We start from the raw sequence: 22852 nt of genomic DNA on the forward strand, positions 1-22852 counted from the left end.
TATTCTGCAAAATATGTGGCATCTCCTGTGTCATGCAACATGTGCTGCTGATCAGTGCAGAAAAAAAAATCACAGCATGAATTACGGTTTTGGTTACTTAGTCTGTTGGCAGATGCATTCCATCCCACTAAGAATCATGCAGAATGTGTATGGGAGACATAGGAAGAATGAGCATTACAGTTGGTTCACACGTGGTGGCTGTGGATTGACAATGTTGTTCCTTTTTCTGTGTACTGCAACTTTAAATCTCCAGGAGCTTGACCTTTGTCTACAGGAAATATCATACAGACATTTTGTTCTCAGAGTTACTAGAGCTTGCTACAGAAGAGACACACAAACACTATGGTCTCTATGGAGACTTTGCTTTTGATCTTTCTTGATTGTCCTTAGGCTAAAATAAGTCACTGAGATTGAAAGTTTAGGGTTGCTTCTTGTTTATGGAGAAACATAACAATGACACATAACAGATTTGATTTCTTCCCACCTGTACCCCATTGTATCACACCAAGACAACATAATTCTTTCCCTGTATGCCGCTTAAGAAAGAGTAAATAATCTTCTATGACATTGCTGTTTGATTTCTAAAATATTCATCTTTCTGATATTTTACCCCTCAAGAAAAGATGCACTGAAATGTTCCCGTGTGGTTTCTCAACAGGTCTTGAATACATAAGATCATGGTTCTGAGCCAAAAGGCTATCAGCATGGAGAGGTGTCAGACACCAGACACACAATTTTTAGCGTTTTATGTCAGGATATGCTACTATTGTACTGCATTGCATCTGAAATCTGACTATTAGATGAAGAGGTAAAAGCTGTTGCCGAAACCTGACTATTAGATGAAGAGGTAAAAGCTGTTGCCCTAGTCATGCACACAAAATGAAAGGGATTTCAGGGAATCTGTCTTCATGATATTGAAATACAAAGCAGTCTTTTGTTATGCATTGTGAATGTGTTTAGTACATTGGCTAGCACCTACTCAGGAAAATGTCTGGCAATCCCCCCATGCTTTTAATTGTGAAGAAGTTATATGCTCACGTACAATTATAATGTGGCTGTTGAAGGATCATTTTACCAGCCCATCAATTAGTAAATGAGTGACAGGAACAACATTTTAACTTTACCTACTCAGTGTGTGCCTGTCTGCCCTCCGGAGCTGGGGGTTTGCAGTTTGTTCATTACTGACTGGGAGATTGCGTGACGAGATTTCAAGCATCTCCTGTTTACAGTTCAGTGAAATTGTTCCAGTAGGCAAAGCTGTCTGTTCTCTTCACTCTTCTAAAAAAACAAACAAATCAAATCCTGAAACTTTAACTTAGGCATGTAAGTGAAAAGCACTGGCCTTCTTCCTTATTACTCATCCCCCCACAGTCAAATCTATCATACTTTATTGATGTCCAAAATGTTTGCATTGATCGAACAAGAAACATGCTCCTGTCTAAAATGTAGTCATGTATCAGACATGTAATCAGGTGCTGTCATCAAGTCCCTGGAAGCGAATGCTTTAACTAGTAGTTCCCGTGTAGTGAGACTTGTACACTAGTAAAAAATAATTGCTTATTTAGAAGCATAGTGAGGTTTTAATAAAACCACCATGCAGTTATTAAACATCAGTGTTAAAATAACTGATATTTCAAAAATTGTATAATAGCTAATTTATTAATCCTAATACAGGAGGAAACCTAATAAAATAAGATTATCTGTGTATATATTGCTGTTAATTTACAATGCACTTCACAATCACAGGCGCGGATACGCCAAACACTTACTTACACATGTTTGGCTTAAAGCACATGACTAGTCCACTGGCTGTGATGTGATGTAAGTGTTTTGCAGGAGCTGAGCCAAATATACATATATACACATTCCCCACACTAAAGATGCTAAAAAATCGAAATGAGACCAGACACAGTACAATAGGAAGGTGTGAGGATTGTTAACAACGCGAGGGATGACGGGAGTGCTTGAAGAAGTGGGTTTGAAGTGAAAGCTCAGGAGCTGAGGATGGGGCAGAGTGCTCCAGGCATGGACCATGGCATGGTCAAAAGCATGATGGCAAGACTGTGAGACAGAAACAAAGGATGGGCTAAGGTGATGGGGTAGAGCTGAGCTCACACAACAGAAAGGTAGGTAGATGGATGTTGGAGCAGAAATGTAGGTATGGGAAATATAGAGACTTTCGTAGGTGAAGGTGGGCACAATGCAGCTATATTCTTGTAATGTACTTTTTAATTACCCTTCAGGGGAACCAAAGCAGCGAACCAAAGCTACTGGATCCCGGTTACTGGGAACACAGACACGACATTTCCCTCAAGGTTCTACAACTGAATGTCAAGGCCCTGTTGGGCACAAAGCTCTCTGGTCCTGAAAACATCACCTGACATCACAATTCTGATGTCCTCTGCCTTCAGGTAATCCATGTTAATTCCCTTATTGCCAGGCGGTTCATAATCTCTGGTTTTGCATGAAAAATATGGCTGAGACACTCATGTAACTTAACCGATGTGGAGAGTCTACCATCTACATGTGACTACTGTGACATCATAAGGATCAGTCAATTTAAAGTGGTAAATTTCTGCAAGCCCTTGAATCAACTACAATCATTCCCGCATCCTGCCATCTATGATGGAAAATTCAATAGCCACCATACCACCTGGGGTTATAAAGAATCAAATCAAAGTGGGATAGACCTTGCAAACTGGGCCTCTCTCAAGGAACTACATTGACCTGAAGCAACCAGCAACTCTTCACACTGCCCATTAGAAACAGGGCTACCTTCCCTGACCTCAATTGCGTCACTTCTGCTGGAGGCCACCCTCTACCAGCCATCTGTAGAGTCCTTGGAAATTTCCCCCAAAGTCAGCAACACCTCATCCTCCTCCAAATAGGGGTTACCATGCCTATCGTGACCTCTAGGCCAAGGCTAGATTGGATCTACAGAAAAGCAGACTGGGACAATTACACTAAGCCCATTGACCAATATACTGTGTGTGTCCCAAGTAACATCTCAATAGATCAAGCATATTCAAGATTTACGAAAGCAATCTTTAAGGTCGCCTCCAAGTCCATCCCACATGGCTGGCAAAAAAACAAACCCCTATATACCATGTCTGGACAAAGAATGTGCAGAGCTCCTTAAATAGCATAAAAACCCAGTGAGTCAGAAATAGCTAATTATCTCCTAGAGTCTGAATCTAGTCCAAAGAACATGCTGGAAAAAAGCAATATCAGAAATGGACATGTCAAGATCTAGCAGGAGAGCATGGACAGTCATCAGGAAGTCTGGTGCAACACAAAGCCCACCAGATACATGGCAATAGGTCTCTCCAAACAATGGTACCACATACCTGATCAACACTGCTAAAGCAGAGAAAGCTAAAATTTCCCTCGTGTCAATCACAAAAGAGCAGGGTCAATACAAACAATCTCCACAGCTTGACCAAGATGAAAATTCCCACTCATTCTCTAGGGAAGAAAAAGAAAAGTCACTGAAAACCAGGAAAGCCTGAGGCTTTGACATTGCCTCATCAAAACTACTAAAACATCTTGGGAAGAAAAGCCAACACCAGTTGCCTAACTTCATGTCCCACATCATAAAGGAGATCATGATACCCAAGATATGATGGAAAACTAAGGTGACAGCTTTACCAAACCTAAGTAAAGACCACTCTTTAGCAGCCCAGCAATCATCCAGTATCACTCCTGAGTTGTATCTACAAATTCCTGGAGCAGATGATCCTACTGAAAATTATGCCCATGACAGAACAATTTTTGAGTGATAATCAGGCAGGCTTCCAACCAGATTGAAGCACCTGTGGCCAATTGTTAGCACTTACTACATACATTCCAGGATGGATTTCAAGAGAAGAAGAAAACTGGAGCTCTTTTTTGATTTTACAGCTGTGCCTATTTGTCACAAGTTGGTCTGCTGTATAAGATTCAAGTGTTTTTCTGAGATGGGTTGTCATGACAACTGAGCTGATGCTCTGAGAAAACATTTTCCATTGGCTCTGGGCCACAAAACCAGCACCTGGAAATTGCAGAAGAATGGACTCTCATAGGGTTTGGTGCTGCACCAACTTTATTTAATGTATTCCATTGAATGTCATCTCCAAGGGGGTTCATGTACACCAATGATATCCACTTGACTTCAAGGGACCATGACTTCCAAAAGATTGAAGAAAACTTGAAGTGATCTGGCTGCCTTTGGTGACTATTGCAAAAAATAGAGACAGAAACCAAGTACATCAAAGATCGTGTCAACATGCTTCTACTTCCGCTACACTCAGGGTACATCTACAGTGCGAAATTATTTTGAAATTATTCTATTCGAATTTTCAGAAGCTATTTAATACATTCGGTCTTCTGTGTCCCCACTAAAGTGCATGAATTCAGCAGATTGCGTCCACAGTACCAAGGCTAGCATTGAATGTCGGAGCGGTGCACTGTGGGTAGCTATCCCACAGTTCCAGCAGTCCCTGCCGCCCATTGGAATTCTGGGTTAAGCTCCCAGTGCATGATGTGGCAAAAACATTCTCACAGGTGTTTCTGGGTGTGTGTCGTCGGAAAGCTATGGCAGACAATCGTTTCATGCCTTTTTGTCATGCAGACACCATACTGCTTTCGGCAGATGGCGCACCGCTGCTCTCCTGCTACTATGAATCCATCTCTCCAACTGTGCTCAGCCATCGTGAACCGAGCAGCACAGCTTCCACTGCCAACTCTGCTCTCCCGCTATTGCCACGCTTCCGAGCTTCGCCATGTTGTCTGTCCTGGGCTCCCACCTCCGTGAAAGCCACAGAAGACAACCATTTTCAGCCGTTGTTTGGCTACTGTCAAGGTTCCTCCCCCACTCTGAACTCTAGGGTACAGATGTGGGGACCTGCATGAAAAACCTCCTAAGCTTATCTTTACCAGCTTAGGTCAAAACTTCTCCAAGGTACAAAATATTCCACCCTTTGTCCTTGGATTGGCCGCTACCACCACCAAACAGATACTGGTTACTGTGGAAGAGCTGTTTGGATGCATCTTTCCCCCAAAAATACTTCCCAAAACCTTGCACTCCACTTCCTGGACAAGGTTTGGTAAAAAGCCTCACCAATTTGCCTAGGTGACTACAGACCCAGACCATTGGATCTTAAGAACAATGAACAATCCTCCCAACACTTGCATCCCCCCTTTCCAGGGAAATGTTGGATAAAAAGCCTCACCAATTTGCATAGGTGACCACAGACCCAAACCCTTGGATCTGAGAACAATGAAAAAACATTCAGTTTTCTTACAAGAAGACTTTTTAAATAAAAATAGAAGTAAATAGAAATAAAGAAATCCCCCCTGTAAAATCAGGATGATAGATACCTTACAGGGTAATTAGATTCAAAACATAGAGAACCCCTCTAGGCAAAACCTTAAGTTACAAAAAAGATACACAGACAGAAATAGTCATTCTATTCAGTACAATTCTTTTCTCAGCCATTAAAGAAATCATAATCTAACACATACCTAGCTAGATTACTTACTAAAAGTTCTAAGACTCCATTCCTGGTCTATCCCAGGCAGAAACCAGCATATAGACAGACACACAGACCCTTTGTTTTTCTCCCTCCTCCCAGCTTTTGAAAGTATCTTGTCTCCTCATTGGTCATTTTGGTCAGGTGCCAGCGAGGTTACCTTTAGCTTCTTAACCCTTTACAGGTGAGAGGATTTTTCCTCTGGCCAGGAGGGATTTCCAAGGGGTTTACCCTTCCCTTTATATTTATGACAGCTACCGTGAGCCGAACAGCACAGCTTCCACTGCCACTCTGCTCTCCTACATTTCGCGCCCTTTTTCCAGGATTACCCATGCAGGCGCCATAGCCATGGAGCCTGTCATAAATATAAAGGGAAGGGTAAACACCTTTAAAATCTCTCCTGGCCAGAGGAAAAACCCTTTCACCTGTAAAGGGATAAGAAGCTAGAATAACCTCGCTGGCACCTGACCACAATGACCAATGAGGAGACAAGATACTTTCAAAGCTGGGGCGGGGGGGAAACAAAGGGTCTGGATCTGTCTGGGTGAGGCTTTTGCCGGGGACAGAACAGGAATGGAGTCTTAGAATTTACTAAGTAATCTAGCTAGATATGTGTTAGATTATGATTTCTTTAAATGGCTGAGGAAATAAGCTGTGCTGAAAGGAATAGATATTCCTGTCTTTACGTCTTTTTGTAACTTAAGGTTTTGCCTAGAGGGATTCTCTGTTTTGAATCTAATTACCCTGTAAGGTATTTACCATCCTGATTTTACAGAGGTGATTCTTTTTACTTCTATTAAAATTCTTCTTTTCAGAAACTGAATGCTTTTTCATTGTTCTTAAGATCCAAGGGTTTGGGTCTATGGTCATCTATGCAAATTGGTGAGGATTTTTACCAAACCTTCCCCAGGAAGTGGGGTGCAAGGTTTTGGTGAGGATTTTGGGGGGAAAGACGTTTCCAAAGGGCTCTTTCCCAATAATAAACCCGGTTAGATGTTTGGTGGTGGCAGCGGAAGTCCAAGGGCAAAAGGTAAAATAGTTTGTACCTTGGGGAAGTTTTAACCTAAGCTGGTAAAAGTAAGCTTAGGAGGTTTTCATGCAGGTCCCCACATCTATAAGCTAGAGTTCAGAGTGGGGAAGGAATCTTGACAGAGCCCGATCAGATCTCTGCTGCAGTTTTGACTATTGTAAATACCTCGCGCATTATCCAGCAGTATGTGCAGTACCTGCAAAACCGGGGGAGGAAACGACGACAGCGCGATTACTTTACTGATGAGGACATGGACACAGACACTCCTAGAAGCACGGCTTGTGGCGATTGGGAGATCATGGTGCTGTTGGGCCAGGTTCATGCTGTGGAACGCTGATTCTGGGCCCAGGAAACAAGCACAGACTGGTGGGACCGCAAAGTGTTGCAGGTATGGGATGATTCCCAGTGGCTGAGAAACTTTCATATGCGTAGGGCCACTTTCATGGAACTTTGTGACTTGCTGTCCCCTGCCCTGAAGCGCAAAGACACCAAAATGAGAGCAGCCCTCACAGTTGAGAAGCGAGTGGCCATAGCCCTGTGGAAGCTTGCAACGCCTGACAGCTAGCGGTCACTCAGGAATCAATTTGGAGTGGGCAACTCTACTGTGGGGGCCGCTGTGATGCAAGTAGCCAACGCCATCAAAGATCTGCTGATATCAAGGGTAGTGACCCTGGGAAATGTGCAGACCATTGTGGATGGCTTTAATGTGCTGGGGTTCCCTAACTGCGGCGGGGTGATAGACGGAACGCATATCCCTATCTTGGCCCCGGAACATTGGGGCAGCCAGTACATAAACCGCAAGGGGTACTTTTCCATGGTGCTGCAAGCACTGGTGGATCAGAAGGGACGTTTCACCTATATCAACGTGGGATGGCCAGGAAAGGTACATGACGCTTGCATCTTCAAGAACTCCGGTCTGTTTGAACAGCTTCAGGAAGGAACTTACTTCCCAGACCAGAAAATTACTGTCGGGGATGTTGAAATGCCCATAGTTATCCTCGGGGACCCAGCCTACCCCTTAATGCCATGGCTCATGAAGCCATACACAGGCACCCTGGACAGTAGTAAGGAGCAGTTCAACTATAGGCTGAGCAAGTGCAGAATGGTGGTAGAATGTGCGTTTGGATATTTGAAAGCATGCTGGCACGCTGGTTAGATCTCAGTACAACCAATATTCCAGTTGTAATTGCTGCTTGTTGTGTGCTCCACAATATCTGTGAGAGTAAGGGGGAGATGTTTATGGCTGGGTGGGAGGTTGAGGCAACTTGCCTGGTGGCCAGTTTTGCATAGCCAGACAACAGGGAGATTAGAAGAACGCAGCAGGATGCGCTGCACATTAGAGAAGCTTTGAAAACCAGTTTCATGACTGGCCAGGGTACGGTGTGAAAGTTGTTTGTTTCTCTTAGTTACCCGCCCCTATATATATATATTAAAGGAAATAAAGTCACAATTATTTAAAAAACGTTTTTTATTATTTGTTGCACAAAACATTGAGAGAAATCAGAATCTAGATGGGTGGAGGAGGAGGGAAGGACAAGTCCAGAAACCAAATCAAAATTTAGGATATGCCAGCTTTCTGCTGCTTGTGCAATCCTCTGGGGTTGACTGTGTGGGTCCCCATTCTTGGGCGTCTGGGTGAGGAGGCTATGGAACTTGGGGAGGAGGGAGGGTTGTTATTCAGGGGCTGCAGCGGCAGTCTGTGGTCTTTCTGCCTTTCCTGCATTAGATCCACCATACAGTAGAGCATGTCAATTTGCTCCCCCATGAGCTTGGCCATAGCATCCTGCCTACTCTCATCGCGTACGTCCCTTCTCTCTTCGTATTCATGTAACGCTTTACGCGACTCTGCAATTGTTTGCCTCCACACGTTCAACTGGACCCTATCAGTGTGGGAGGACTGCATGAGCTCAGCAAACATGTCATCCTGAGTTCGTTTTTTCCACTTTCTAATCTGGACCAGCCTCTGGGATGGAGTAGATGGGGCCACATTGAAACATTTGCACCTCCTGCAAGAGGAGAAAAAGGTAGGGTAGTATTTTAAAAGATACATTTTAGAGAACAAAGGGGACACTGTTTCTCAGTGAAACAGGCAAATCATAGTACACAGCACATGTTCTTTCTGTACAAGGTCTCATTTTGCCTCCTATACTGAAGTGCCTGCCACTTTGGTGTGAGTAAGCTATCACATGCGGCCAGGCAACAGAATTCACCTTGCAGGCAGCAGCCAGGCAACAAAATTCAGCTTGCAGGCAGCCTGTGGGCTCTCTGGGATGATCGCTTCACACAACACCCTCCCCGCCCACACACACACACACCGCAGGACTCCGATGAGGCTCTGAGCAGGGATGAGCCCTTTAAACTAAACACGAACACCCCAGCACGGCTGGGTTTCCCCCCACCCACCACCGCGTGGCTCCGATCAAGCTCTCACTCACCAGAAATGCCTTCTCCAAGGGCATGGTCCGGGAGCACGCTTTGGGAGTAGGGGGAGGCTATTGGCTCCAGAGTTAAGAATAGTTCCTGGCTAGGGGGGAAAACAGATTTCCCACTTGCCGCCTGTGCACTGTCCTCCTCCTCCTCTTCATCCTCCAAAAAATCATCCTCCTCGCTCCGTACTACTCCTCTCTTGCAGGTGTCCATGGACAGTGGTGGGGTAGTGGTGTCGTCACCCCCCATAATTGCATGCAGCTCATGGTAGAAGCGGCATGTATGGGGCTGTGACCCAGAGCGCCCGTTCACCTCCCTGGATTTTTGGTATGTTTGCCTGAGCTCCTTGATTTTTGTACAACACTGTTCTGTGTCCATGGAGTAGCCTCTTTCCGTCATGGCCCTGGAGACTTTAGCATACGTATTTGTGTTCCTTTTTTTTTTTTTGGAACGTAGCTCTGCCATAACAGATTCGTCTCCCCAGCATGCAGTGAGATCCAGTAACTCCCGTTTGGACCATGATGGAGCTCGTCTGTGAATCCAGGACTGCCTCTTGAGATGGTAGACTCTGCATGGTCGCCTGTGATGGTGTACTGCGCTGATGGTCACCCGTGCTGATGGAGACCAAACAGGAAATTCAAAAGTTCCCGGGGCTTTTACTGCCTGCCTGGCTAGTGCATCAGGGTTCAGTGTTGTCCAGAGCAGTCACAAGGGAGCATTCTGGGATAGCTCCCAGAGGCCAATATCATCGAATTGCATCCACAGTACCCGTAACCTGGAACTGCGATCTCGATGTTAGCGCTACTCCACTTGCCGAGGTGGAGTACAGAAATCGGCGAAAAGAGCCCTTTAAATCGAAAAAACTGATTTAATTGTGTGGATGGAACCAGTTTTATTCTGAGGTAACTCAGCTAATTCCAAAATAACCGCGTACTGTAGACCAGGCCTGAGAGTCAACTTTAGCTTTACATCTTTTTGAATGATCAGCAAATTATTCAAAGCCAGTGTATCTAGGGGTCACCGGAGATGGCACACTCACATACAAATACCATCTCACTAAAAGAGCTCAAAAGAGCAAGAGCAGAAACTGTCTCCTGAACTAAGCAGTAGGGGTTACCTGGGGAACCAATGTGCAAACACTGAGTAGTTTGGGGCTTGCTCTCTGCTACTCAGTTGGCAAATACTGTGCTCCGGTTGAGTTAAACTCTGCCCACATTAGACTAGTAGATGTACACTTTAATCATACCATGAGAATTATCACAGGCACACTGAAGCCAACCAAATATGTGTGGTTTACAGTGCTAGACAATATTTCTCCACCTAATGTCCAGTGTTGGAATGCAGCCAACAAACTGATCACCAAGGTACAGCAAGGTGCTTGCTGCTTTTCAGGGATATATGGGATGTACCCTGCCACGAACTGCATAGCAGAAATCCTATGCTGCACACTTTCCATCCAGCTGATAACATCATCAGCTCACTATCGCCAACAGAATGGAAGACAGCCTCTGCCACTACCAAGAACTCCCACGTCAGCATTAGGCCGGATGACTGGCTACCTGGTGTTGGGCTCCCACACTGCCTCTAGAGCCAGCTGAACAGCTTCAGGTGTGGCATGGTTCATTGCATCAAGACCAACCATGCCTGGGGCATCCAGGACAGCCCATCATGCCTCTTTTGATGCTGTGGAGGATGCTGGATGGTTGCTCTTTTCATGTTGGGCTACCTGGAGGTCTTCTCAAGATGAACACTGCTGATTCAGAGGAATTGATTGCCTCAAGACCCTATAAATGAGGATTTTTTAAACTTTGCCTTGCTTGTCTTGCCCACGCAAGAACACTCTCTCTCAGGTTAGGATGAGGAGACTGAATCTGGTGTGGTAAGAAGTAACCAGTGGAAGGATTTAAGGAGGGGGTTTGATGTGCCTGGCAGGAGAGGAAGATGGCTTTGGGACACAGGGAACAATGCAAGAGCCGGTGAGGCCAGAGACCAGCTTTGGAGAGGAATCAAGGATTGTAGCAGTAAGGACAATGATGAAAAAGCAGATGTGTGTTATATTAAAGCAAGCAAACTGATAGAATTTAGTGGAAAATTTAGATATGAGGGAAAAAGAATTGAGAAGGGTCAGAAATTATAGCCAGAAAGTCTAATCGAGTTTGCCATGCAAATAGGAAAGGAGATCGAGGAAACATGAGACATGTTAAATACCATCGTACTAACAACACGTTTGCTGAGTATTAACTATGCAGCACTATAATGAATGAGTTTATAGTCACTGCTTGATCCATACATGTGAGAGGCAGCATGGGATAGTGGACTGAGCATGGGGCTGGGAGCCAGGAAGTCCCAAGTGCTGACTGTGGTTTTTTTCACTTAATCTATGTGTCTGTTTTACCTATCTGTAAACTGGGAATAATATTGATGGAGATAAATACAGTATGAACTGATGGACTATATTTACCTCCACAGGGGCATTATGATGATGAATTCATTAGTACCTATACACCATTGATAATATATAGTGCTGTACAAGTGCTCATCATTATTATTCCAGTCACCTGCTACAGCTTGGTAATTACAACAGTTAGGTGTTTCAAATAATTAGTTTCTGATGCAATATCAGTATTTTTAAACATAGACAGATGAGTTCATTTGAATTGTGGGGTGGATAAATAGTACTTGTTTATGGCAATCTGGACCCGACACTCTGTCCATGGAAGTTATGCATTTTAGTCGGAGGATGAGTGAACTTTACCATGCTCTTTAGTCAGTAACCATAGTCCTGGCCTAGAAAGATCACCTGAGAAAGAGGTTTAGATCAATAGCACACATGGTACCTTAGACAAGGAAACACATGAAGTATCTAAAGGACATTTGGAGTAGAGATGAGAATAGAAAACAAAGCTATTCAATAATAATCATAAGATGAACCACAACATGATGTTTACTTATTTTATTTTCAATTACCAGAGTTAAATGGACCAGTTAATTGTGTGCACATTTATTGATATTTAATTCTGAAGGTACTAAAATGAGATGAAGGATGGTCCAGTGGTTACAGTGCTGTACTGAGACACAGGAGACCTAGAGCCAATTTGCTGCTGTACTGCAGACTTCCTGTGTGAACTTGGGCAAGTCACTTAGCCTCTCTGTGCACCGGTGCCCATCTGTAAAATGCTATAGAATACCTACGTCACAGAGGTGTTGTGAGAATAAATGCATTAAGCCTGTGAGGCGCTCAGGTACTGTGGTAATGAGTTTTAATTTTTTTGTATTATTATATTTAAAGTTTCAACTTTTAGCCATTTCTGAGAACATGGTTATAGCAAAACTAAATAGTTTTGTTAATGTTAGAACTTTTTAAAAAAAGGTTAGAAAAGTGGCTAACCCCTTTACAGACTGGGATACAAACTTGAGTGCACACACTGAGAGGCCTTCTGAAAGCTACTCTTCAGAGAACAACCTACAGTTAGTACGTCAACCTTCCTCAGACCCTCTGTCCATTCTCATTTGTTTCTATTGGTCTGTCTTTGGCAGTGACTCCTAATCATTTAACAATTTACCAAATTATGTCTGTATGAGATTAGGGGAATAGTTTGTAATACTTTGGACAAGATGCTGGAGAGACAATCCTAGAATTGTTGGACTGGAAGGAACCTCAAAGGATCTTCTAGTCCAGTCCCCTGCACTCAAGGCAGGACTAAGTATTATCTAGACCATCCCTGACAGGTGTTTGTCCAACCTGCTCTTAAAAATCTCCAATGATGAAGATTCCACAACCTCCCCAAGCAATTTATTCCAGTGCATAACCACTCGGGCACATAGGAAGCTTTTCCTATTGTCCAACCTAAGCCCATTGCTTCTTGTCCTATCCTCGGAGGTTAAGGAGAACAATTTTTCTCCGTCCTCTGTAACAACCTTTTATGTACTTGAAGACTGTGTTATAATGTCTCCTCTCAGTTTTCTCCAGATTAAACAAACCCAATTTTTTTCAATCTTCCTTCATAGGTCATGTTTTCTAGACCATTAATCATCTTTGTTGCTCTTCTCTGGACTTCCTCCAATTTGTCCACCTCTTTCCTGAAATGTGGCGCCCAGAACAGGACACAATACTCCAGTTGAGGCCTAATCAGCGCAGAGTAGAGCGGAAGAATTACTTCCTGTGTCTTACTTACAATACTACTGCTAATACATCCCAGAATGTTTGCTCTTTTTTTTTTTTTGCAAGTGTTACACCATTGAGTCATATTTAACTTGTGATCCACTATGACACTCAGATCCCTTTGCAGTATTTCTTCCTAGGCAGTCATCTCCCATTTTGTATGTGTGTAACTGATTGTTCCTTCTTAAGTGGAGTACGTTCCATTTGTCCTTATTGAATTTCATTCAGTTTGCTTCAGACCATTTCTCCAGGTTGTCCAGATCATTTTGAATTTTAATCCGATCCTCCAAAGCACTTGTAACCTCTGCTCATGTGAGCCGAGATTTATAAACGTAGGGCCTCATCATGCACACCCCAAATTCCTGTTGACTATAATGGGATGTTTGAGTATGTAGGGAACTCAGGATCAGACAAATAGTAAATTTATAGCTCTTGTGGTTAATATTCTGTGCTATGTCAGGTTTCATAGTACTACTCCAGATGCTCTGGCAGTTTCACTTTGAGTTTAACATGTGTCTGACAGCCTCTGTGACTGATTACATCTGTGCCTTCCTGACCGTTCTTACATAATGTAGATTATGTTAATGTTTTCTGCACGCTATTGACAGACAAAACCCTAAAAAGTGCTAGGAAGCTGCTGATAGCTTACTTTATAAAAACTAAGCTTTTACAAAACAAATAGTTCATTGTAATTGCTAGTTATGTTTGCAAATTATAATTACTTGTCACAAAGTACTGAAAGTTCAGCTCAGCTAACTCTGCTATGTGCATTTATGGCAATGGAAATCCATGTTTCATTCACTGTACTGAATCTACATAAGAACGGCCATACGGGATCAGACCAAAGGTCCATCTAGCCCAGTATCCTGTCTTCCGACAGTGGCCAGTGCCAGGCATTTCAGAGGGAATGAACAGAACAGGTAATCATCAAGTGATCCATTCCCTGTCGCCCATTCCCAGCTTCTGGCAAACAGGCTAGGGGCACTCAAACGTGTTTTTGCATCCCTGCCCATCCTGGCTAATAGCCATTGATGGACCTATCCTCCATGAATTTATCTAGTTCTTTTTTGAACCACGTGATAGTCTTGGCCTTCCCAACATCTTCTGGCAAAAAGTTCTACAGTTTGGCTGTGTGTTGTGCCGGTGCAGTTTGGGAGTTTCATCTCAGAGGTTCATGGAAATAGGTTTCATTTCATGCACCCACATATGCACCTTAGTAGTTAACCCTTCAATGCTGGGTAATGAGTTTATAGAGTGTGTCACCCTGAATTGGACTTTGAGAGAGCATTAGAATAATAGAATATCAGGGTTGGAAGGGACCTCAGGAGGTCATCTAGTCTAACCCCCTGCTCAAAGCAGGACCAATCCCCAATTAAATCATCCCAGCCAGAGCTTTGTCAAGCCTGATCTTAAAAACTTCTAAGGAAGGAGATTCTACCACCTCCCTAGGTAACACATTCCAGTGTTTCACCACCCTTCTAGTGAAAAAGTTTTTCCAAATATTCAACCTAAACCTCCCCCACTGCAACTTGAGTCCATTACTCCTTGTCCTGTCCTCTTCTACCACTGAGAATAGTCTAGAACCATCCTCTTTGGAAAAACCTCTCAGGTAGTTGCAAGCAACTATCAAATCCCCCCTCATTCTTCTCTTCTGCAGACTAAACAATCCCAGTTCCCTCAGCCTCTCCTCATAAGTCATGTATTCCAGACCCCTAATCATTTTTGTTGCCCTTCGCTGGACTCTCTCCAATTTATCCACATCCTTCTTGTAGTGTGGGGCCCAAAACTGGACACAGTACTCCAGATGAGGCCTCACCAATATCGAATAGAGGGGGACGATCACGTCCCTTGATCTGCTCGCTATGCCCCTACTTATACATCCCAAAATGCCATTGGCCTTCTTGGCAACAAGGGCACACTGTTGACTCATATCCAGCTTCTCGTCCACTGTCACCCCTAGGTCCTTTTCCGCAGAACTGCTGCCTAGCCATTCGGTCCCTAGTCTGTAGCGGTGCATTGGATTCTTCCGTCCTAAGTGCAGGACCCTGCACTTATCCTTGTTGAACCTCATCAGATTTCTTTTGGCCCAATCCTCCAATTTGTCTAGGTCCCTCTGTATCCTATCCCTCCCTGCCACCGTATCTACCACTCCTCCTAGCTTAGTGTCATCCGCAAATTTGCTGAGAGTGCAATCCACACCATCCTCCAGATCATTTATGAAGATATTGAACAAAACCGGCCCCAGGACCGACCCTTGGGGCACTCCACTTGATACCGGCTGCCAACTAGACATGGAGCCATTGATCACTAGCCGTTGAGTCCGACAATCTAGCCAACTTTCTACCCACCTTATAGTGCATTCATCCAGCCCATACTTCTTTAATTTGCTGACAAGAATATTGTGGGAGACCATGTCGAAAGCTTTGCTGAAGTCAAGAAACAATACATCCACTGCTTTCCCTTCATCCACAGAACCAGTAATCTCATCATAGAAGGCGATTAGATTAGTCAGGCATGACCTTCCCTTCGTGAATGCTGACTGTTCCTGATCACTTTCCTCTCGTGTAAGTGCTTCAGGATAGATTCCTTGAGTACCTGCTCCACGATTTTTCCAGGGACTGAGGTGAGACTGACTGGCCTGTAGTTCCCAGGATCCTCCTTCTTCCCTTTTTTAAAGACTGGCACTACATTAGCCTTTTCCAGTCATCCGGGACTTCCCCCATTCGCCACGAGTTTTCAAAGATAATGGCCAATGGCTCTACAATCACAGCCGCCAATTCCTTTAGCACTCTTGGATGCACCGCATCTGGCCCCACGGACTTGTGCACGTCCAGCTTTTCTAAATAGTCCCTAACCACCTCTTTCTCCACAGAGGGCTGGCCATCTACTCCCCATGCTGTGTTGCCCAGCGCAGCAGTCTGGGAGCTGACCTTGTTCGTGAAGACAGAGGCAAAGAAAGCATTGAGTACATTAGCTTTTTCCACATCCTCTGTCACTAGGTTGCTTCCCTCATTCAGTAAGGGGCCCATGCTTTTCCTTGGCTTTCTTCTTGTTGCCGTGAGCTGTGGCTCACGAAAGCTCATGCTCAAATAAATTGGTTAGTCTCTAAGGTGCCACAAGTACTCCTTTTCTTTTTGCGAATACAGACTAACACGGCTGTTCCTCTGAAACATACCTGAAGAAACCCTTCTTGTTACTCTTAACATCTCTTGCTAGCTGCAGCTCCAGGTGTGATTTGGCCCTCCTGATTTCATTCCTACATGCCCGAGCAATATTTTTATACTCTTCCCTGGTCAGCTGTCCAATCTTCCACTTCTTGTAAGCTTCTTTTTTATGTTTAAGATCCTCAAGGATTTCATCGTTAAGCCAAGCTGGTCTCCTGCCATATTTACTGTTCTTTCGACACATCGGGATGGTTTGTCCCTGTAACCTCAATAGGGAATCCTTGACATACAGCCTACTCTCCTGGACTCCTTTCCCCCTCATGTTATTCCCCCAGGGGATCCTACCCATCAGTTCCCTGAGGGAGTCGAAGTCTGCTTTCCTGAAGTCCAGGGTCCGTATTTTGCTACTTACCTTTCTTCCCTGTGTCAGGATCCTGAACTCGACCAACTCATGGTCACTGCCTCCCAGATTCCCATCCACTTTTGCTTCCCCTACTAATTCTTCCCAGTTTGTGAGCAGCAGGTCAAGAAAAGCTCCCCCCCTACCCCCCCCAGTTGGTTCCTCCAGCACTTGCACCAGGAAATTGTCCCCTACGTTTTCCAAAAACTTCCTGGATTGTCTATGCACCGCTGTATTAAAGTCGCCCATGAGAACCAGGGCGTGCGATCTAGTAGCTTCTGTGAGTTGCCGGAAGAAAGCCTCATCCACCTCATCCCCCTGCTCCAGTGGTCTATAGCAGACTCCCACCACTACATCACTCTTGTTGCTCACACTTCTAAACTTAATCCAGAGACACTCAGGTTTTTCTGCAGTTTCATACTGGAGCTCTGAGCAGTCATGCTGCTCCCTTACATACAGTGCTACTCCCCCACCTTTTCTGCCCTGCCTGTCCTTCCTGAACAGTTTATAACCATCCATGACAGTACTCCAGTCATGTGAATTATCCCACCAAGTCTCTGTTATTCCAATCACGTCATAATTCCTTGACATCACCAGGACCTCCAGTTCACCCTGCTTGTTTCCAAGGCTTTGTGCATTTGTATATAGGCACTTGAGATAACCTGCTGATCGCCCCTCATTCTCAGTATGAAGTAGGAGCCCTCCCCTAACAGACGTTCCTGCCTGTGCTTCCTCCCGGTATCCAGCTTGCCCACTTACTTCAGGGCTTTGGTCTCCTTCCCCCGGTGAACCTAGTTTAAAGCCCTCCCCACTAGATTAGCCAGCCTGCTAGCAAAGATGCTCTTCCCTCTCTTTGTTAGGTGGAGCCCGTCTCTGCCCAGCACTCCTTCTTCATGGAACACCATCCCATGGTCAAAGAATCAAAAGCCTTCTCTCCGACACCACCTGCGTAGTCATTCGTTGACTTCCACGATTCGACGGTCCCTACCCAGGCCTTTTCCTTCCACGGGGAGGATGGACAAGAACACCACTTGCACCTCAAACTCCTTTATCCTTCTTCCCAGAGCCACGTAGTCTGCAGTGATCCGCTCAAGGTCATTCTTGGCAGTATCATTGGTGCCCACGTGGAGAAGCAGGAAGGGGTAGCAATCTGAGGGCTTGATGAGTCTCAGCAGTCTCTCCGTCACATCACGAATCTTAGCCCCTGGCAAGCAGTAGACTTCTCTGTTTTCCCGGTCAGGGCGGCAGATAGATGACTCAGTCCCCCTGAGGAGAGAGTCCCCAACCACCACCACCCGCCTCCTTCTCTTGGGAGTGGTGGTCGTGGAACCCCCAACCTCAGGACAGCGCATCTCATGCCTTCCAACCAGCGGAGTCTCCTTCTGCTTTCTCCCCCCAGATGTATAATCTGGTCCACTCTCCGCAATGGTACCTGTGGAGAGAACGTGAAAACGGTTACTTACCTGTGTCTGTGTTGCTGGTACCTGGACATTCCCCCTTCTTCTTCTGGAGGTCACATGTTGCCAAGCTTCTACACTGGCCTCTTGGCTCCGCTGTGCAACCTGCTCTAAATCTTTAGAGCTTTGTGCCCGTAGAAGCATATCCTGACTTTTGTCCAGAAAATCCTCAGATTCTCGTTTGCAACGCAGGGTCGATATCTGCTGCTCCGGATCTTCGATCTTCTCTTCCAATATGGATACTAGCTTGCACTTTGTACAGACAAAGTCGCTTCTGTCCTGTGGAAGAAAGACAAACATGGCACATCCAGTGCAGGTCACAATAGCTGAACCTCCCCCCCCCCATATCACCTTCCTACTATGAGCTTCCTCAGAGAAGCTGGCAAGATGTAAGCCTCACTGGGCTCACCCCAGGCGAACTCCCGGGCAAACTCCTGCTGTGTGCTGCTCAGCTGGTTCCCCGCTGCTCAGCTGGTTCGCGGAGCTCTGGCTATTTTTAAGCAGCCAGGCTTCCCTGAAACAAACAAACAGACACCCCCAATCCTGGCCCCCTTCAGGCTACCACCCAATCAGGCACCTGCTCAGGCTATCAAACTGCCCTCCCAGCAAACACACACTCGGATACTCACTCAGCAAACATGCACTCGATACTCACCAATCCTAGGCAAACTCCTGCTGTGTGCTGCTCTGCTGTTCCCCGCTGCTCAGCTGGTTCATTGGCAGACCCATCCCTTCCTTCACCCTATCTTCAAGGAGTTAAAGGTACACACTATAGGTTGTGTTCTTATCTCATTCGCCCTGGGGTAAATCTGAGATAATTCCTTTGATGTCATTAGAATGTCTCCCAATGTACAGTGCAGACTGAAATCAGAATCAGGACTCCGAGGGTGTGCTTAACATTTCAGTCTTCATTCTATGCGAGCTTGTCAGGTCAGTTCAGCCTGATTAATGGCATCCCAAATGAATTTCTGTGGCTTTGGTAATAAATAGTAAGCAGAGCCAGCAAAGGGACTTTTCCATCAGCCTGAAAAGCTTTGCATTAGAGTGACATTAAAAGGCAGCACTTCAGCAATGGTACCAATGGAACAGACCTGTTGTCACTTGCTAGATAATGGTATTTCTCCACTCTGCACACTGCATGCATCTTATCCACACACCAAAACAGGGTTAGTGAAGTGGTATATAGATAACCATAGAACTACACAGCCTGCAATTATTTCATTGAGGCAAATGGATCAACTCACAAAACAACACTTGTAAATGCATTTTTATGCTATCCTAGCCTGGCAGAACTTACTTTACAGTCCTGTCATAACTGACAGTAACTAGCATGTTGTGTATTCTATCGGGTAACAGCTAACACATTTTCATTTTGTTTTCCAGCAGCCACAGATACTATTGCTACTAATATTTCCAATAACTTAATCTCTATTTGGTCTCACTCCCAGTGAAGTGTTAAAGGCTGTTGGCTTTCAACTGGTGTGCCTGTAACTCCATTAGCAAAAAAAAGATTCCTAATGCATTATATTGCGAGGGAATGGAATGCAAAGAGGAACTCATTCACAGTTGGCATGAACAGGCTTGAAAAGCTACTTCCAGATGGAGAGGTGTCATGAACCCTCCACTGGTCTCTGATTATCTCCTCCAAGATAAACTCCAGTGCTTAAAGCAACAGGCCCAGTTTCACAGGGAGTCGCAATGGGGGTTAGTAGTTACAGCAGGTACTTGATGATCAAGACTTTTGGGGTTTACTCCAAGAACTGCCACTGACTCACTGTGATACCTTGGACAAGCCACACAGGCCCACATCCTTGAAGGTATTTGGGCTCCAAACTTCCACTGAAATAATGGGTGTTCGGTGCCAAAATGCCATCCTGGATCTGAGTCATAGGATCTCCATGCCTTATTTTCCACAGCTGTAAAATATGGCTGCTGTTCCCATAGGCACCGACTCCGTGTTAAAAAATAGTGCCTAGCACCCACTAGCCATGGTTGTTCAGCGCCGCCACCAAACACCTGTCTGGTGGCTCAGGGAGGAGCTTGGGAGAGGGCAGAGAGCAGCGACTGGTGGGTTGGCATGGCCTCAGGGAGGGGGGCAGAGCAGGAGCAAGGGCAGGGGCAGGAAGAGGTGTAGTGAGGGCGAGGCCTTGGGGGAAGGTGTGGAGTGGGGGTGGGGTCTCAGGGTGGACCAGAGGTGGAGCACACCTGAGGAAAACTAAAAGTCCACAATTTGTTCACTGGGGTGTTGTGAGGCTTAATTAAAGTTAAATGGTAAAGCACTTGCATTCTCTGCTGTGCATCACCCAGGGTCTTGCAAGATTAAGGCACGGGAAAGAACTGTAACCCTGTGTGGCCAGACTTTTAAATCTGGCTCCTTTTTTGTAACTCTCAATTTGTAGGCTTACTTGGGTCACTTAGGTGCTTAAGTACCTGTTTTGCAGGTGCAATCAGATAGGTGGACATTTAGGGTGAAATTTTTAAAAGTACTCAGGATTGTCCTATTTTTGCTCACTTTGAAGTTAATAGTAAAACTTGGCCAATGCTGAGCACTTCTGGAATCCTATCCCTAAGTGACATGAACTGGGCCTGCAAAATTGCAAAGTGCACAAGAGAAGCCCAGTTAAAGACAGGTCTGTGAAGTTTTTTTGTGTTCAGAAAAAATACGCAAACTACAATGCTAAAAAGAAAATCTATACTTTTCTAGCTTTTTTTAATAAATCTTTTCATTAAGTTTCTGTATGAACAGTGACACACTGACAGTGCAATATTAAATTCAACTGCGGGTGCAGGTACTTGACATTTCAATAAGGTCATACAGCAACAAACTGCCCTCATGTTATAAAACAGAAAGAGACACATTTTCTAGCTGATATAAAGACTATAAGAACAGCCATACTGGGTCAGACCAATGGGCCATCTAGCCCAGTATCCTGTCTTCTGACAATGTTCAGAGCCAGATGCTTCAGAGTGAATGAACAGAACAGGGCCATTTATCAAAGTGATTCATCCCCTATCATCCAATCCTACCTTCTAGCAGTCAGAGGTTTAGGGACACCCAGAGCATGGGATTCTGTCCCTGACCATCTTGGCTAATAGCAATTGATGGACTTACCCTCCATGAACCTATCTAATTCTTTTCTGAACCCAGTTATGCTTTTAACCTTCACAATGCTCCCTGGCAATGAGTGCCACAGGTTGACTGTGCATTGTGTGAAGAAGTACTTCCTTTTGTTTGTTTTAAGCCTGCTGCCTATTAATTTCATTGGGTGACCCCTGGTTCTTGTGGTGTTCACTTTCTACACACCATTCATTATTTTATAGACCTGTGTCATATCCCCCCTTAGTTGTCTCTTTTCTAAGATGAACAGTTCCAGTCATTTTAATCTCTCTTCATACGGAAGCTGTTCCATACCCCAAATAATTTTTGTTGCCCTTCTCTGTACTTTTTCCAATTCTATCTATTTTGAGTTGGGGCATCTAGAACTGCATGCAGTATTCAAGGCGTGGGCATACCATCAATGTGTATAGAGGCATTATGATATTTTCTGTCTTCTTATCTATCCCTTTGCTAATGGTTCCTAACGTTCTGTTAGCTTTTTTGCCTGCCGCTGCACATTGACCAGATGTCTTCCAAGAACTATTCACAATGACACCAAGATCTCTTTCTTGAGTGGTAACCGCTAATTTAGACACCTTAATTTTTTACATATCGTTGGGATTATGTTTTCAATATGCATTGCTCTGCATATATTAACATTGAATTTCATCTGCGTCTTTGTTGCCCAGTCACTCAGTTTTGTGAGATCCCTTTGTAACTCTTCACAGTCTGCTCTGAACATAACTATCTTGACTAGTTTTGTATCATTTGAAAACTTTGTCACCTCATTGTTTACCCCTTTTTTCAGATCATTATGAATATATTGAATGGCATTGGTCCCAATAGAGGTCCTTGAGGGACCCCGCTGTGACACCCTGGCACCTCAATATTCACCACTGTCATATAATTAGGATATGTTTTGTGCCAAGTATGCCTTGTGAGGTGCCACTCTAAAAGTCTTGATCTGCTAGACATTAATATCTCATTGGATTGTATGTGCTATCGTCATATGTAAGTTATGAAGTTTGGCTCTGTATGGGGGAGTTCCCACAGAGTTTTTTGCCTTTCAGGCTTCTGTGAGCAGTAAATACAACATCTGAGGAGGCTCTTAGAAGGACGACATTATGGATTGTGAGTGATCCACTGTTGTGACCTGCACAGGATGTACCATGTTTGTTTTTCTCTGAGGATAGACACGAAGTGCAAGCTGGTCTCCATATTGGAAGAGAAGGTTAAAGGACGAGAGACCCAAGTATCAACCCTGTATTGCATCAGAGAAAAAGAAGACTTTCTGGATAGAAGTCAGCATTTGGTACTGCAGGCACAGCAAGCTGAAGAATCAGAAAGGGCAGTGCAGGACGGGGAAGAAAATTGGCAGCATGTGACCTCCAGAAGAAGAAAGAGGAGAACCCATGTACCCACCAGTGCAGATAGAGGTAAGAAACCGTTTTCAGGCTCTCTGCACAGGTACTACAGTGGAGAATGGTTTGGAAGAGCTATCTGAGGGAAGGGATCAGAAGGAGACCCCCATTGACTGGAAGGCATGGGATGCACTGTCCTAGGGATGGGGGTTCCACAACTATAACTCCCAAGGGGAGGAGACGG

Source organism: Caretta caretta, chromosome 2 (genome assembly GCF_965140235.1).
Source record: "Caretta caretta isolate rCarCar2 chromosome 2, rCarCar1.hap1, whole genome shotgun sequence".
Lineage (NCBI taxonomy): Eukaryota > Metazoa > Chordata > Testudines > Cheloniidae > Caretta > Caretta caretta.